This window comes from Castor canadensis, chromosome 6 (assembly GCF_047511655.1).
Source record: "Castor canadensis chromosome 6, mCasCan1.hap1v2, whole genome shotgun sequence".
NCBI lineage: Eukaryota > Metazoa > Chordata > Mammalia > Rodentia > Castoridae > Castor > Castor canadensis.
Window position 1 is genome coordinate 5067422 of NC_133391.1, and position 16944 is coordinate 5084365.

The following is a 16944-nucleotide window of genomic DNA, read 5'->3' on the forward strand; positions in this document are numbered from 1 at the left end:
TGCTAGAGTGCTTCTCGGCATCAGCGTCTACTGATTTTGCCTGGTACCCAGTAAGTATTTGTTGGCCATGTGTGAGCACTTCATGGTGGTGCCCTGCCTAGACCTCTACCAAGCTGGCACACCCCTCCCAGCCGCTCTTCCTTTGAGCCGCTTCTCCAGAGATTGGGGAATTGCTCTTGGAAGGTAGGAATTACTGTGTCACCCAGAAGTTCTCCCTCTGTGTCCCCACCCAATGATACGGGGTACAAAAGGCTGATTTTGTTGCAGGAATGTTACAAAAAGTATGACTGACCAGCGAGAATAAGACTCAAACCCAGGTGGTTGGAGGAAAGGAAGGTTTATTACGCTAGCTGGGCAGCACCTGGGTATCTCCAAAATGGCACAGGGCCTGGGCTCAGGGTGGTTGAGGTTTTTATACTGAGAAAAGCCGCAGCAAGCAAGCAGGGAGTGCAGAAGCAACTTGGCAGTTAGCTGTTCAAGGTTACAATATAGCATGTCAGCACAGCTGTGGACGAAGGCCATCCGCACTTTCTGATGAGATAGCTGTGGATGCAGGGGCCCCAGCTAAGGGGAAGGGCTTTACTCATCTTTGATTCTTTTCCCAGCGTTGATCTTTCTCTGGGTTTCCTTATCATTCCCTTCTCTTATCCATCATAATCCCTTATGACCGTTTTGGGGGCGTCATCTAGGGGCAGTCTTTGGTACTGTCTCACTAACTATAATTTAACAGCGTCCATCCGGTTGTGAATGAACCTGGCAAGGAGGCTTATCATACAAGGCCCTAGGAGCAGTAGTAAGAGTAGCACAGGGAGGGCACCTGCTGGGGGAGCTGCCCATGGGTCTCAGCTCCTCCACCCCGCACTCCAAAACATTTCCTGGTTTCTTGTCTTGAGTTTTTCTAGCAATTGGTGAGCATTTTCTCTCACTATCCCTGACTGGTTTGCATAAAAGCAACATTCTTCCCCTAGGAACACACAAATTGCCCCTCTCCGCAATAATGAGGTCCAGGCCCCGGCGGTTTTTCAAGACTACGGCTGCCAGTGAGTCTAACTGATTATGCAGGGTGACAGTGTTCTGCTGTACTAATCCTAGATCCTCATGGATTTGTTCAGATACTGGCTATGCTGCACTTGTTGGTGACCAATGGCAGTAGCCCCTGTAGCTGTTGCTCCTGCCAGGGGGACTCCCAAAAGTACCGGGAAGAGGATGGGGTCCCGCCAGAAGTGGGTCTGACCTTTAGTCTGCTGGTTCAGGTACTGGGCAACTTCAGTCCCAGGAAGTGTGTCCAGGTCCAGGACTAGGAAAACTAAGGCACAATCTCCCCCAGGATAGCAAGTATGGAGCCCGCCCTGGCAGGCAAAGTACGTTCCGTTGGGCCCTTGGCTCCTTTTATTAAATTAATACAGCCTCTCCCTTTGCCAAAGCATTTAGTTTCTCCAATTATTTGGACAGCCGGGCCTGTGAGGCAGGGGTGGTCATGCTGGGTGGAGTTGTCTAGGCCCAGCTTACGTATTTCTGATAGGTTAGCCAGGTCCACCCCGGCATATGACATTTGACTGGCCCTCAGACAAATCCAACAGTCTTTATCTAGTTCAGGGTTTGCTTGCTGTATTAGTTGATGGCTGCTGTTTGCCAGGGACATCATCTTAATAAGAAGGGTGTCAGGGTGTAATGGGGGCCGATTAGTCCCATCTAAAGAGGGAGGAAGGACTTGCCCCTGCACCCAGGGGTTCAGGGATTTGACTTTACTGACTGGGAGAGAGTGATTTGTTGCTTTAATCTCAAGTCTAAGGGTCTTTAAGACTGCTCGACTTTTCCAATCACGTCTGATGAACCATCCCAGTACAAAGACCCTAGTTGCCCCTCATTGAGCCTCATCTATTAACTGGAAAAGGTCTCCTCTTCTTTCGCCTTGTCCCCTGGCGTGCTCCTTTTTGTTGTAGTTGCTTGAGGATAGCCTCTGAATACTAACACCCTGGCCTTTGGTGGGGGTTCCCTCCCAAGCCCCCGGGGAGGCAAAATCAACACATAACCAGTATTGTAAAAAGGACCATGAGGGCCCCACAGTCATTCCAGGTCCGTGGTATTCGGTCATACACATTGGATAAGCGATCTTTGAATTGGCCAGAACAGACCAGGGTGGTGGGCCCTAAGTGAGCTGTTGCTCTGACTTCTGAGTCTAGGCAGTACCTAAAGGAGACAACACAAGGGCCTGACAAAGCACAAGTGGTGCGGTTAATTAATATTCCCTCCTGTCCTTCTAAGAGTCTGACCTCCCATACTAGCTTATGGAAGATCACAGTAGGGCCCCGAGGCCTTACTTGCGAGTCAGTCATTATGGTCACAGCCCCTTCAGCAGGATCAGCAGGTCTGTCTGACGCCTCATCAGGATTTCCTTGGGTCAAGGTCAGAGGCTGGTCTGGGTTGGCTCGAGATCTCCACTTCTGGCCTGGATCCTCTGCTGGCTTAGCGTGTGTGTGACAGTTTTACTCCTGCAACCTTAAGAGCTGAAGGGTGGTTAGAATGACTTGGTAAGGTCCCTCCTATCGGGGGTCTAGACTCCTTCTAACTGGGGTTTTGACCCAAACCCAGTCTCCCGGGATCCACGGGTGTAGAGGCTTGAGGGTCATGGAGGCCGGCTCTGGATTTCCTAGGTGTCGAGCAATCTCCCTAGAGGTGTGTACAAAGCCTCTTAGGAACCTGTGGAGGCTGATCTGTCCATACTCTCGAAGGTCTCCAGCCTGCCCAGGTATTAGTGGTGGCGGCCGTCCATATAGGACTTCAAAAGGGGAGAGGCTGCATTTCCTGGGTGTGCATCTGATCTTGAATGGGGGTAAGGGCAATACATCTGGCCAGGGCAGCCCTGTTTCTTGACATTGTTTTGCCAGTGCTGTTTTAATAGTGCTGTTCATCGTCTCTACTCGGCCTGATGATTGCAGGTGGTGACAAGTATGTAAGTCCCAGGTCAGGCCAACTGCATGTGATATTCCTTTGATCACCTGACTGACAAAAGCAGGCCCACAGTTTGACCTGATGCTGCTAGGCACCCCAAACCGGGGAGTGATTACCTTGGCTAGTGCTCTTCATACCTCTGCAGCTTTCTCCGTGTGGGTGGGGTAGGCTTCCGCCCAGCCTGTAAAAGTGCAGACCACACCAGAAGGTACCGATAAGTTTTGCTCGGTTGGATTTCAGTGAAGTCCATTTTCAGGTATTGGAATGGATAGACTCCTCTCTTCTGGACGAGTAGCGGGGGCTTGGGCCCCTGTCCTGGGTTGTGTTGGGCACAGTGCAGACAAGCCTTGCTGGCCAACTGAGTTAGAGTCACCAATTGAGGAATGACCAGATATTTTTTGTAACAGTCCTTATAGGGAGGTTTTGCCCAAATGGGTGATTTCGTGTGCCAGCCTTACCAGGCCTGCAGCTGCCTTTTCTGATATTAGGATCCTTTCTTCCAGGGTGATGAACCAGCCCTCTGAGTTTTCCTAGGCCCCTGTTTTATGGGCCTCTTTTCTTTCTTGTGGGCTGTATTGTGGCCGTCTGGAGGATAGGGAGGGTGAAGCATACTTTGGCTGATGTAGCATCTTTTTCTTGGACTTCTTTTAAGAGGGCTGCCTCCTTTGCTGTCCTGTCTGCTAGTCCATTTCCCTGGCTGATTTTGTCTGGTCGGTTTGTATGGGCTGGACAGTGGATGACAGCAATGGCTCGGGGCTTCCAGACTGCCTCCAACAAGATTTGTTGGCTGTTTTTGACCTCTTTACCTCCAGACGTCAGTAGGTCTCTCTCTTTGTAAATGGCCCCATGGATATGTAAGGTGGCAAAGGCATAATGTGAGTCAGTGTAGATGTTGGCTCTCTTTCTGTCTGCTATGGTGAGGGCTCGAGTAAGGACATATAATTCTGCCTGTTGAGCTGACCAATGGTCTGGCGGCCGTCCATGTTCCACTACTTGTGTGACGGTGGTCACTGCATACCCAGTCCGGTATCCTCCCTCTTGTAGGCTCCAGCTTCCATCAGTGAAGAGCTCCAGGTTAGCATTGGGAATAGCAGTGTTCACTAAGCCGGGCCAAGAAGAGAAGACTTCGTCTAAAACCTCTTCACAGGAGTGGAGGGGCTCCCCCTCCTCTTCTGGTAAATATGTGGCCAAATTGAGAGCTCACCGCTTCGACTCTTATCTGGGGGTTTTCACCCAATAAAGCCTGATATCTGGCCACTCGTTCCCCAGTCATCCATCGACTGGCGGTGTCGTTGAGCAGAGAAGTTACTTGGTGGGGGACCCGGAGTGTGATGTTTTGTCCCAGTGTCAACTTATCTGCTTCTTGCATTAAGAGGACCATCGCTGCCAATGCCCAGATGCATGGGGGACAGCCGGAGGCCACAGGGTCCAACTTCTTGGACAAGTAGGCTATGGGTCGGTTCCATGGCCCCAGTGGTTGGGTCAAGACACTTAATCCTATGCCCCCCTTCTCATGGACGTAGAGGTGGAAGGGGCGAGTGATGTCCAGGACAGCTAGGGCAGGTGCCTCACCTAGGTACCGTTTAAGGTTTTGGAATGCATCCTCTTGTTCAGGACCCCAGTGTAACGGTCCTATGGTGTCCCCCTTTAGTGACGCATTGAGTGGCCCAGCTGTGGCTGAGAATCCATAGATGGCAGAAGCCTGCAGCACCCAGCAACTCTGTTGCCTCTGGGACTCTGGTGTGGGTACTGGAGGATCACTTCTTTTCTCCCGGTTCCTAGCCTTCTTTTACCTCGGCTCAGGTGATACCCTCGGTATATGACCTCCTCTTGGCAGATCTGTGCTTTTTTTAGTGAGATCTTGTATCCTGCTTCCTGTAAGAGTTGGAGTAGCTCCTCTGTCCCAGTCTTGCATGCCTCTGGAGTGGGGGCCACTAGGAGTATGTCATCTACATACTGGAGGATGGTGCAGTCCTTTGGTCGGCAGTTCTCTAGGTCCCTAGGTCCCCGGCTAAGGCCTCCCCAAAGATAGTGGGGGAGTTCTTGAAGCCCTGTAAGAGCCTAGTCCAGGATAATTGTCCTTTTGTTCCCGTGTCAGGGTCCTCCCACTTAAATGCAAATAGTGGCTGGCTGGCCTCCGCCAGTTGCAGGCAGCAGAAGGCGTCCTTAAGGTCCAGACATATGAACACCTTGGCGGTGGGTGGAATCAGACTCAGCAAAGTGTATGGATTGGGGACAACTGGATGAATGGTCTCTGTTGCCTCATTCACCCAGTCCAAGTCTTGAACTGGTCGGTAATCATTGGACCCTGGCTCTTTGACAGGAAGTAAGGATTCCCTGGTTGCACAGGTGTTGGATGTGCAATGCAATTCCCCTCCAGGTATCTAAGGGTATTGGATATTGTCTTTGGTGCACTGGGTTGGCTCCTGGTGTGATGGTGACCAATATTGGAGGGTGCCCCATTGCCAGCCCAATTTGCCCATCTTGGTCCCAAATGCCTGGAAATTGTTCCATGAGGTGAACTAGGCATGGTTGAGGACCAACAGGCTTATTGTCCCTTGGGATGTGCATGCGCCATTCTTCTTCAAGGTTGACCTCCAAGGTTAGCACCAGCAAAGTGTTCATGCCAGGTGGTCCCAGGTCCACAGACACTGTGGTGCCCAGTTTAGAAAGTCTCTTCCCAGAAGGGGCCCTGGAGTCTCTGGTACATACAGAAATTGGTGCCTGACCTGGTGTCCCCCAACTGTGCATTCTCGGGGCTCACAGAACCAGTACTTCTTGGTGTTCCCGGTGGCCCCTATAATGGTAATTGAGTCCTTAGTGAGCCGGCCAGTTGGAGTGGTCACGGTGGAAATGGCTGCCCCGGTGTCCAGGATGAAGTCTATTTGGTGGCCCTCTACATCAATCTTGACCAATGGGCTCCTGAGGGCTAATTAGAAGGGAGCCTGGTTGGCCCTCGTTTCCCCAGGCTGTGTTTGTCTCTAGGTTGCAGGCTTTCTTGGATTTGGTAGCAGCCACTGTCACCTTTTCCTTTCCCTTCTTTCCCTTATTAGGGCATTCATTTTTCCAATGTCCCTCTTCCTTGCAGTATGCACACTGGTTCCTCCCAAGAGTGTTGTTCCGTCCTTTCCTGTTGGGCTCCCTCTCTGGCCTTCAGTCCCTTCGCCTCCCTCCTTGAGGGCCAGGGCCAGAATCTTTGTCTTTTTCTCCAAATACTTTTCGTTTTCTCTTTTGGCCATTTCTTCTTGATTTGCCACCACCTTGGCTGCAATACTAATGCATTGGTCAACATTGGCACCTGCAAAGCCCTCCATCTTCTGCAGCTTTCAGTGAACATCAGGGGCGGATTGTTGGACGAAGACGGTGTTAATCATGGATGGGTTTGCAGGGGCATCAGTGTTGAATGGGGTGTACCGACGATAGGCATCACATAACTGGTCATAGAACTGGCTAGGCAGCTCATCAGACTTCTGTGTGACTTCACTGATCTTGGCGAGGTTGGTTATCCCTCTTGCCCCTTGGCGGACTCCCTCCAGGATAGCTTGTCTCATGTGCTGAATGGATTGGAGCCCATCTGCAGTGTTGGGATCCCAGTCTGGTCTGGTGTCTGGGATTCTCTCATCTGCTCATTGCTCTGGATTTGCAGTCTGCAGTGGTGCTTGTGTGACTAGCCAAGCTCTTGCTGCCTGGTATACTCATCGGCGCTCAAAAGAAGTGAGGAAGGTGGACATGAGTGGATGACAATCATCCCAGTTGGGCTGGTGGCTGTGCATGATTGGTTAGGAGCTCTATCATAGCTTATGGCTCCTTTGAGTATGCTAGGGTGTACTGTCACCAGTTCAGGAGGTTGTTGGTGGTGAATGGCTGATCCATGTATTGCATGGGTCCAGACGTGTATAACCCATCTGCCTGGGGTAGTGGTAGCCCAGGAGCCTGACAGAGGGGACATAGGGCTGCTGCTGGGGCCTCTCCTTTCTTAGTCGTTAGCCTCCCAGAATTCAGTGACCTTCCCCAATGGCTTTCTTCTTTTGGGGCCGTTGGAGGCAAAAAGGGATATAATGAAGCCACTAGGTGACACGGTTGGGGGTCAGGGCTCGGTGTTTCCTCCTTCCCATGGGGGTCCCCTGCATTAAATTCAGATCTTGGGGTGGCCAGAACGGGTGAGCGCACCGGAAGGACATATGGTGCTGGATCTGATGACTCAGATTCTGAGGTGTAGTGGACCTCAAATTTCTTCTATTTTGCCATTAACCAAAATGGCTGCATGCCTCTGGGGGGCATGAAAACAGAGCTAGTCAGGTGGGTGGGTAGCCAGGATGAACCAGGTGTTGATATAAGGAATCTGGTCCGGATGGCCTGGGTCCCTTAAGACTTTGTCTCTGATGCGGGCGATAATAGCCAAGTCTAGAGTGCTCTCTGCTGGCCATCCTGCATCATAGGTGGGCCATTCCAATTCATAGAATCCCCGAAGCTTGGCTGGTTTCATTTTAACCCCATAGTCACCAGAAAAACCTTCCCTAAAGTTAGCAAGCAGAGTCTGGAGCACCATCAGGCGCTTTGACCCAGAGGAGCCCATTTTGTATGTGCCTGACAGTGGTTGGTGTTGCAAGACAAGGGAGGGGTGCCCCTCAGCGAGAGACCACACAGATGCTCGCCTGGCTGCAATTCCAGACAATGGAGCCATGTGACTTAGCCAGAGTGGGTTCAGCCCAACAGGGTGACTTACTATTGGTCAGGGGACCTCAAGGGTGCCCAGCCGTGGAGCCACAGATTCAAGCTTGAAATGCAAGTGAGTCAAGCCACTCATCCACACACCATTCACTCAGAGTTTAAAACAATCAGTCCCTATTTAAAATGTTCCCCTAAAAACCCATCTAGCCTTAAACCCAGTTGGCTGGAAGCTGGAATCACATTGGCCCCAAATGACCGGAATCACATCGGTCCCAAAGGAAGGGGACTTGTCACCCTGGAATCATGTCAGGGCTCAGATGGTCCCTGGTGGGGATCAATCCGAGCTGGCTCCTCCACTGGTTCCTACCTGTTCCGTTTCACTCCACCAGTTTGAGGGCCCAGTCCTTGGCTCCACAGCCTCCTTCAGTCATCTGGAAGGAGACCCCAGAATCACATCAGGGGTGTGAACTTCCCAGTTCTAGCAATCTCCTCAGGCTACAGGGTCAGGGAGTGGGGACCTGCTGCCCAATGGAGCATGGTGCTCTAACCTCACTGGGGCCTCCAAAATGTTGTAGGAACAGTACAGAAAGTATAACTGACCATTGAGAGTAAGACTCAAACCCAGGTGGTTGGAGGAAAGGAAGGTTTATTATGATAGCCGGGCAGCACCTGGGTATCTCCAAAATGGCACAGGGCCTGGGCTCAGGGTGGTTGAGGTTTTTATACTGAGAAAAGCCGCAGCAAGCAAGCAGGGAGTGCAGAAGCAGACTTGGCAGTTAGCTGTTCAAGGTTACAATACAGCATGTCAGCACAGCTGTGGACGAAGGCCATCCGCACTTTCTGATGAGATAGCTGTGGATGCAGGGGCCCCAGCTAAGGGGAAGGGCTTTACTCATCTTTGATTCTTTTCCCAGCTTTTATATCTTTCTACATTTCCTCATCAATTTGTTTGTCTCTAGGAGAAAAACAGTGACAAGTATGTGCTAGCAGGGCTGAGGTCATCCTGAGAGTATGGACCAGGGAAGTTAAAGGTGGGAAGTTTGACAGCATGAGGGTACTCTGGATGGGACAGAATTTTGTTTTTTGGTGGACTTGAGATTTGAACTCAGGGCTTAACGCTTGCAAAGCAGGCGTTCTACCTTGAGTCACACTTCCAGTCCATTTTGCTGATTATTTTGGAGATGAGGGTCACTTGAACCATGACACTCCTGATCTCAGCCTCCCAACTAGCTAGGATTACAGTTGTCAGCCACCAGCACCCAGCAGTGTGACAGAGTTTAACAAAATGGTAAGAATATAATACACTGCGGATGATTCTTGAGTGCTTAGGAGAGCCATGTGCTGTGTGGTTCCAGTGACTAGGGAGATGGAGGCAGGAAGACTGCTTAAGCCCAGGAGTTAGGAGCCAGCCAGGGGAATATAGAGAGACTTTCTGAAACAAACAAAAAAAAAACCAGGCAAGATGGCAGATTGTTGATATCCGCATGAAATGAAAAACCCAAAAGAAACAAAAAGAGAACAGCCTAGGAAAGGCAACAACCGTATTAGCTGAAGTACAGGTGACAGAATTGCTGTGACAGGCTGAACAAAAGGATAAAAATGTACCTAAGCAGACAAACTCGGGTGGAACCTGCCATCTGTGTCCTTAGGAGGGCGAGGAGCATCCGTTTACCATGGTTGCACTGCTGGAGGGCCATCAGCACCACTGGGCAGATTAGTATTGGCTGTCCTCATTTCTGGGGACTACTAGTAAGAGATGGTCTTACACAGCTGGGCTCCCTAGTAGCAAAGGGGCAACAGGTCCTGGACAGCAGAAGCCAGGTGACAGAATACAACTGTCAGGAGCTGTGGGTGTAATGACTACAATGGGCAGCAAGGCTCCAACAGGCTGATGGGAGGTTGCCCTCAGGATGTATGGAGACAGTTCACAGAACAAGAGTGTTGCTTAACAGCTAAAGAGGCGATAGGACTGAACAAAAGTGGAGCCACCGCTACATGAAAAGTCAGAATCTGGGGACCTGTTAGTAGGTGTGGGACATTGATCATACCTAGAGCTCAGTGATTAAAGGGGAGTCTAGTTTCCCCCCAGGAAGGATCCTGTAGCATAATAGCATGTAGAAGTGATACTCCAAGAGGGGCCGGTGTGTGTGCGTGTGTGTGTACATGCGCACATGGTGATTAGGCCCCAGGGCCTGGAGCAGGCTAAGGCAAGTGCTCTACTGAACACCCCAGCCATTTTGCTTTATGAGGTCAGTCTCGCTAACTTTGCCCAGGCTGGCCTCTCACGATCCTTCTGCCTCTCAAGTAGCTGAGATCACAAGCGTGCACCCCATTCCTGGCTGGTCCATGGTCCTTTTCTGAGGTACTTACACACTAGGAAAAGAATAGTCCAAGCCCCATTTTTCTCTCCCCTCGACCTTGGAGTAGGAGCATATGGAAGTCAGGTAATAAATGGAGTCTTAGCCCAGGTCTTTGGATCCCTTGGGTGCCTGGGCCCACTCTGTGGTCATTTTCCTGTTTCCATGGTGTGTGATTGGGATGACCATGGGCGAATGAACCTTCACTTTGGTTCCTTAACCTGTAGATTAAGAGCTATTGTAGTAGAAAAGTGATGCTTTTGTCACCATCTTCATGCTTCGAAGTTACATAAGCGACTATAAAATATGATGGAATAGGGTGAAAGCCCCTGAAATTGCCCAAGCCCCATCAGGAGGCAGAGATCAGGAGGACTGCGGTTCAAAGCCAGCCCAGGCAAATAGTACACAAGACCCTATCTCAAAAAAAGGGCTGGTGGAGTGGCTCAAAGTGAAGTTCAAATCCCAGTACCACAAAAAAAGAAAAAAGAAAAAAAAGATTTTATCTTGGGAATGGCAGAAATTAGCACTACTCCTGTTGTGCTCAGTAGCTCCCTTTTATGTGTATTTGACTCACCAGTCTGTATAACCAAGACCTCGGATTATGGCAGATGACTGGACTACAGCAAACTTGGTCATGTATTATCCCAAGTTACAACTGTTGGGACTCATAAGGTGTCCTCACTCTGATTAGCACAGCTTCAGGTAGGTAGTCTGTGGCCTGATCTGGTAAGTGCTTTCTTTTGACTACTTACCATGTAGACCGAAACAGGTGACATTTCGGTGGGATAGATAATAGTGTAAATTTACCCAGTTGCCCTAAGGTAATGTTTTTCTATCTGTCATAATCTAAAGAGACCTGGATTGTACAAACATGCTGCAGACCATATTGCTCATTTTAATAATGATGTCCTGTTAATTGAACCCAAAAGAACAAGTGGCAAGTTCTGGGGGTATCATATTTTATCAAACTTTGATAAAACATGTGTGCTCCAGGAAGTGGGAGAAAACACCTTCAAATATACATGGACCTGCCACACCGGTGACACCAGAGGTTCAAGGATCTCTTCTAAAGGACAAAGCCCATGTGTCACTCCTCACAACTGCACTTTCATCCTCTATCTTTCTCATTGGTGAGAAACTATTTCTAGAACTTGGACTTGTCCCTAGGGTGAGCAGAAGCTCAAATCCTTCGATTTACAGTGAATGACAGGGAACCCCCGAGTCTTAGAGAACTGATGCAGAGTTGCACTGAAGAAGGTGGGACAATGACGCACTTCTGGCAGGTCCAGTCATTGAAGGGCTGCTGGTGATTGTGCTCCTATTGTCACCTGTGCCCATCGCTAGGTACCAGGCTGGGGGTGGCAGGGAAGGGCCCAGGGACCACAAGATGAACAGTTAGTTATTGACCCTGACATCTGTCCTGGGCAGAATGTGAAGAGAAGCCCCTCCTTATGTCCCTCTCTTTCTTTATCTCTGATCAGCCCAGCTTTGTTCTTCACCTAAGGTAAAACAAAGATGTTAGCATTTTCCTACTCTTGTGCAAAACCGTGGTATGATTTCCAGAAAGCAGCTCTCTAACAGTAAGACCTAAGGAACAAGAATGAAACCTAGAGAAGTTCCACAGAAAGAAAACTACAAAACAAACAAATGAAAAGGTGCAATCAGAATGATGTCAACTGCTTTGTGGGCAGTAAGCTTAATACAGGGCTACCAAAATATAATAATAATAAGTTATGCAGAGATGAGCTCCGAAACTGAAGAACATGTGTTTCAGAATTGATGTCAAGGATGGTTTTGCCTCTTTACAAGCTGTGTGACCCTTGGCACCTCTGGTAGAGGCAGAATGATAAGCACAATAAATCATGAATGTGATAACGTGGCAATGGCTTTATGCCAGATCAGAAATATTACAAGAACATATGATCTGATCTCTTTTTTTTTTTTTTTTGGCAGTACTGTTAGAACTCAGGATCTCACACTTGCTAGGGCAGGTGCTCTACCACTTGAGCCACTCTGCCAGCCCTTTTTTTTGACAGGATCTCCTGAACTATTTGCCTGGGCTGGCTTTGAATTGTGATACTCCTGATCTCTGCCTCTGGTAGATCACCTGCCTAGCAACTGTGAGTCCCTGAGTTCAAACCCCACTACTGCTAAAACACAAAACAAAAGACAACAGGGAGGAGGTGGTGGACGGGGAAAAACAAGAAAACATTCCTGGAAGCCCTCCCTCACAAGGATAGTATGAAATGACTTCAGGAAGAGGAAACTGAAGAGTTGGGATCAGGCGCACCATTCCTCCGTGATGGACGGGGCTGCGGACAATTTTCCTGCTCCCATACAGAGTCAACCATCGTACAAAGACTGGGTTTTAATTTTTTTGTGTGGTAGTGGAGTTTGAACTCAGGGCCTCATACTTGCTAGGCAGGCGTTTTACCACTTGAGCCACTCCGCAAGCATTTTGTGGTGCAGCACCCAGTCCTCTCTTGACTTGAGACTCACTGTCTCCTCCACTGGTTTGGGTGTAAAACGCTGGTAGCTCCTACCCTGGATCTTAATTTTTTAGTGCTTTCATATGTCATCTTAACTAGATTACTCAAGGATCAAGACTCTCCTGCTTTCTTCCTTTTCTTTTTGTTTTTGTGGTACTGGGGATTGAACTCAGGGCTTCCACCCCAGCCCTATCTTCTGCTTTTCTGTTGTTACTTAGATCCTTGCAACACTTAGGAAATATTTGTTTGCACCAATACAGTATCAACATTTCCTGCTCATTTGTAGAAAGTTCAACAAATTCATTATAGGCCTGGTATTTCAATTGTGGGCTGGGTATGTTCTATAAATTAAGAGATTTACAACAGTGAGGTTATTTATGAAACATCTGAATAAAGATGAAAGCATGTTACAGCAGCACAGATTTAAAATACAAACACTGACGGGCACCAGTAGCTCACACTTATAATCCTATAGATACTTGGGAGGTTGAGATCAGGGGCATCACGGTTGGAGGCCATCCCAGATAAGCAGTTGGTGAGACCTCCCAACTCCAAAATAAGCAGAACGAAATGGACTAGATGTGCGGCTCAAGCCGTAAAGCATCGGCTTTGCAAATGTGGAAGCTCGAGTTCAAACCCCAGTTCCACAAAACCAAAACAAAACAATAAAAACCTAGAAGCTAGACTAGTATCCTTTTGTCAGGCACCTCTTCCAAAGACGAGCACGAGGGACCCTCGCCGGCCGCCTCTGGTCCCGCAGCATGGCCTCTCCCCTCCCCCAACCCCAATCCAGGCTGCGCCCGGCCCGACTGGGACTCAGGGTGCGCTAAAGCTGCCTCTGCGCCAGACCTCGCCGGCCGACCCACATCTCACCGCGAGCCCCCCCCGAGGTCTGGGTGCCGGGACAGATGGAGAAGGGGGTGACCCGTGAGGACGGATGGTCACTAGCCTGGGAGCAATGCCCTCAGGGCTTCACAACCCCATCGGGTCTCAGGAAGCGGAAGTGGCCCGCGCGTCTTCCGCGCTGCTCCGCGCCGCGCGTCCTCTCTAGGACGGCGGGAGGACTGGGCGTCTCGGTTCCCCTCGCCACCGCTCCGCTTTGACTCCCCTGGACATCCGGGGGCGGGGGAAGGGGTTAGGTGTCCCTTGATTCTGTGGGGCACAGGTGCTTATACGTTTCTTCTTTTCGTTTTCCTCCCTCCCTCCCTCCGTCCCTTTCTTTCCTAGATTTGTGTTCCCCACGCTGACCTTGAACTTAAGATCCAGTACTTCTACCTCAGTCTCCTGTGGGCTGGATTATAGCTGTGCAGCAACATGTTCAGCCACATTTCTTGTATTTTTCTTCTCTTTGCAGTTATTGTAAAAGTGGTAATTAACAGCAGCCAGGAATACATGGGCTCCGGGAAGCAGCGAAAGGAAGAGGGTCCCCACGTCCTCTCCAAAGGTCTTGACACCAGTTACTTCTCTTCCCCTCTGAGGCCACATCTGAGCGGTTCCACCACCTCGCACCGCCCGCAGGCTGGGACTAAGCCTTCAGTGCATGGATCTTGGGGAGAACAAGGATCCAAACCACAGCAGCTTCTTCTTTCCTCACTTCCCCAGGGGGCCAGGGTTTTGTGAAGGTTTGAATTCAGAACTTCTGTCCTTGAAGCTGTCACAGTCCGCCGTATAGCCCGATTCCCTCAGCAGTTATTAAGCTTCACTATATGTGTACATGAGAGCTTCTCCTCAAAATGCAAAACCGTAAGTGCAGGTGTGATGTTACCTGTTTCTGAGCTATTCACCTCTCGTGAGATGGTGAGCATGGGGAAAATCAATAAGATGTTCAATCTCTTGGGTATATTTGTACCTGTTTCTTTCTTTCTTTCTTTTCTTTTTTTTTTTTTTTTGGTGTTTGGTAGGGATATTGAACTCAGAGTTTTGCACATGCTAGGCAAGCACTCTTTTGTGTGTGTGTTTGTGTGAATGGGATTTGAACTCAGGGCTTCACACTCACAAAGCAGGCCCTCTGCTGCTTGAGTTAAATCTCCAGTCCATTTTGCTCTGGTTATTTTTAGAGAGGGTGGTCTCATAAACTATTTGCTTGGGCTGGCCTTGAACCTCAATCCTCCTGTTTTCAGCCTCCCAAGTAGCTAGGATTACATGCATGAACCACTGGTACCAGGTGCAAGCACTCTTCTATTGAGCTACACCCTCAAGTCCATATTTTTTCTTCCTTCCTTCCTTCCTTCCTGTGGTGCTAGGGATTGAACCCAGGGTCTTGCATATGCTAGGCAAATACCAAGCTACAATCCTAGTCCCATATTTTCTTAAAAGCAGTAAGTATAAGCTAAAATCCAGAAACTTTATGACTTGGTTATTTCCACCTATGTCATCTGAAGAACTGTTGAACATTTTGCTCAAAAGGCAGTGTTTCTGTAGAACCCCACTCTTTATTAGGGTTTGACAACTACTGCTGGGAAGTAGACCCAAATAGTGCCTCCTGTGGTCTTGTCACTGGAGCAGCTAAAACTTGGACAGGCTGTGCACCTCTGCCAGTTTTCTCACCATCTGCTCATAGGTTCAGCCTGTGAGATGCTTTGAAGTAGGGAAATGGCAACTCATGAAAGAACCCCAAAGCCAGAACTGTCCTAAAATAGAGTACCAGAAGGCTGTTCTGAACAAGAGGAAGTAAGGTGTCATTTGTTGTCTCAGGGAGCTGTCAATAGGAACAATAGACGAGATATCACCATAGGGTATATTTCTGCTCAACACAAGCACATTGTTTTCTTATTTCTTGAGATACAGTCTCTCTAAGTAGCCCAGTTTGGCTTTGAAGTTTTCAGCCTTTCACCTTGGCCTCCTGAGTGCTGGAATTATAGGTATGCACTACCACACCTGGCTGTGCAAGAAAAACTTGTAACTGGAGCTGTCCAGCAAGCAATGGAGTATGCATTTCTTTTTATTCTTTTTTTGTAACTCTCTTGTCTTGACAAAGACATTAGAGGGAATGTGACATCGTATCAGATTGGATTAGATTAATCATACTCAAGAAAGACAGGGAAGGTGGCTCACACCTGTAATCCCAGCTACTCAGGAGGTAGAGATTAGGAGGATCACTGTTCAAAGTCAGCTCAGGCAATTAGTTTTCGAGACCCTATCTCAGAAATACCTAACACAAAAAAGGGCTGGTGGTATGGCTCAAGGGGTAGGCCCTAGTACCACACACACACACACACACACACACACACACACAAACAAAAAGACAGGGAAGGCACGACAAAACCTGAGCTGATATGTGAAAAACCACATAGGAATGGGTCTTCAGATTTTTGTTAGAGTTAATTTGAAGTGACAAATAACATTAAAGGACAGCACTTAGATTTGCTTAGATAATGTCTAAAGTCTTGTCCCAGTTAATTTTTTTTTTTTGATTCTTTATGAGCCTTAGCTGAGACTGGAGGTGTGGCTAAAGTGGAAGAGTGTCTGCTTGCAAGTGCGAAGCCCTGAATACAAGTTTCAGTCCCACCAAAGGGGGATGGAAGAAAAAGTAACCTACCTGTTCCTCAAAGATCTAGTTCCACCATAGGGCTTCACAATCTGTAAGGATTCAGATGTCTTGTAAGAGGTACTTAAACTGCTTTTGCTGAAAAGCACTGACTCTGTACTTGGGCCCAGGAATTAACTAAACACAGGAGAAGCTTCGCATCTCTGTCTCCGTTTTGTATTTGTTGTCCTTTGTTCTGAGCTGTTCTCTCCTGCAGCCACCTTGAACTCAAGGAAGGACAGGAATGATAACACCTCTATGGCAAGGGACTGAAACTACCTCTAAAGAACCTTAGCGCCTTTCAGGATAGACACCCATCCAAATGAAGACAATTACCTATAATGACAAGGCTGCACTCTGGAGCAGGGCAAATCATCTCATGGGAACCAGATTGCTCCTTCAAGTGATGACAGTGACAACTTTTCCAGACTCTGCTCTGGAACCCTTGGACTGAGACAATGGTCAACCAGAACATAATTGTGACTGGGACTGCTTATGTATACCTTTTGTCCCCTTTGAATAGACAAAGGTCTATTCAAAGTTAAAGCTCCTGTCTGTATCCGTAAGATGGCTGAGGATGGGCTGAGTGTTTACTCTGCCTCCTCCCACAGTGTGTCCACCGCCATGTAATAAATCTCATTCTCTGCTCTTCACCATGTCTCTTTATTTGGCTTACAGGGGCGAGTGGCCGGACCTGACAGTTTGGGGTCCAAAATTCCATTTCAGTCTCAACTTCTAAGGGTTCCAGTCCCAGCCCTCTGCCTGCTCTGCCCCGTGTACTATAGGTTCCCTGTTTCTGTATAGTTGAATCTTTTCACCAGGAAGGAGTACAGTTGTCTTCCAGCCTCATTTCTGTTTCTCCTCTATTGCAACTTGCTCAGAACCCCAGCCCCTTCCCCGAGATCCTTAGATTTTTGATCCCACCGCTTTGGGGTCCTCCCAGGACGAA

The 16944-nt window shown here is 48.9% G+C and overlaps 1 long non-coding RNA gene across 1 annotated transcript; it reads left to right on the forward strand.

Annotated features, from left to right (window-relative positions):
* The first annotated feature begins 13415 nt into the window (after window positions 1–13415).
* Window positions 13416–16648, forward strand: LOC141423989 (uncharacterized). The gene is made up of 2 exons (XR_012448777.1): window positions 13416–13634; window positions 13824–16648. It is a non-coding gene; the product is annotated as an uncharacterized lncRNA (long non-coding RNA).
* The last annotated feature ends 296 nt before the right edge of the window (window positions 16649–16944 follow it).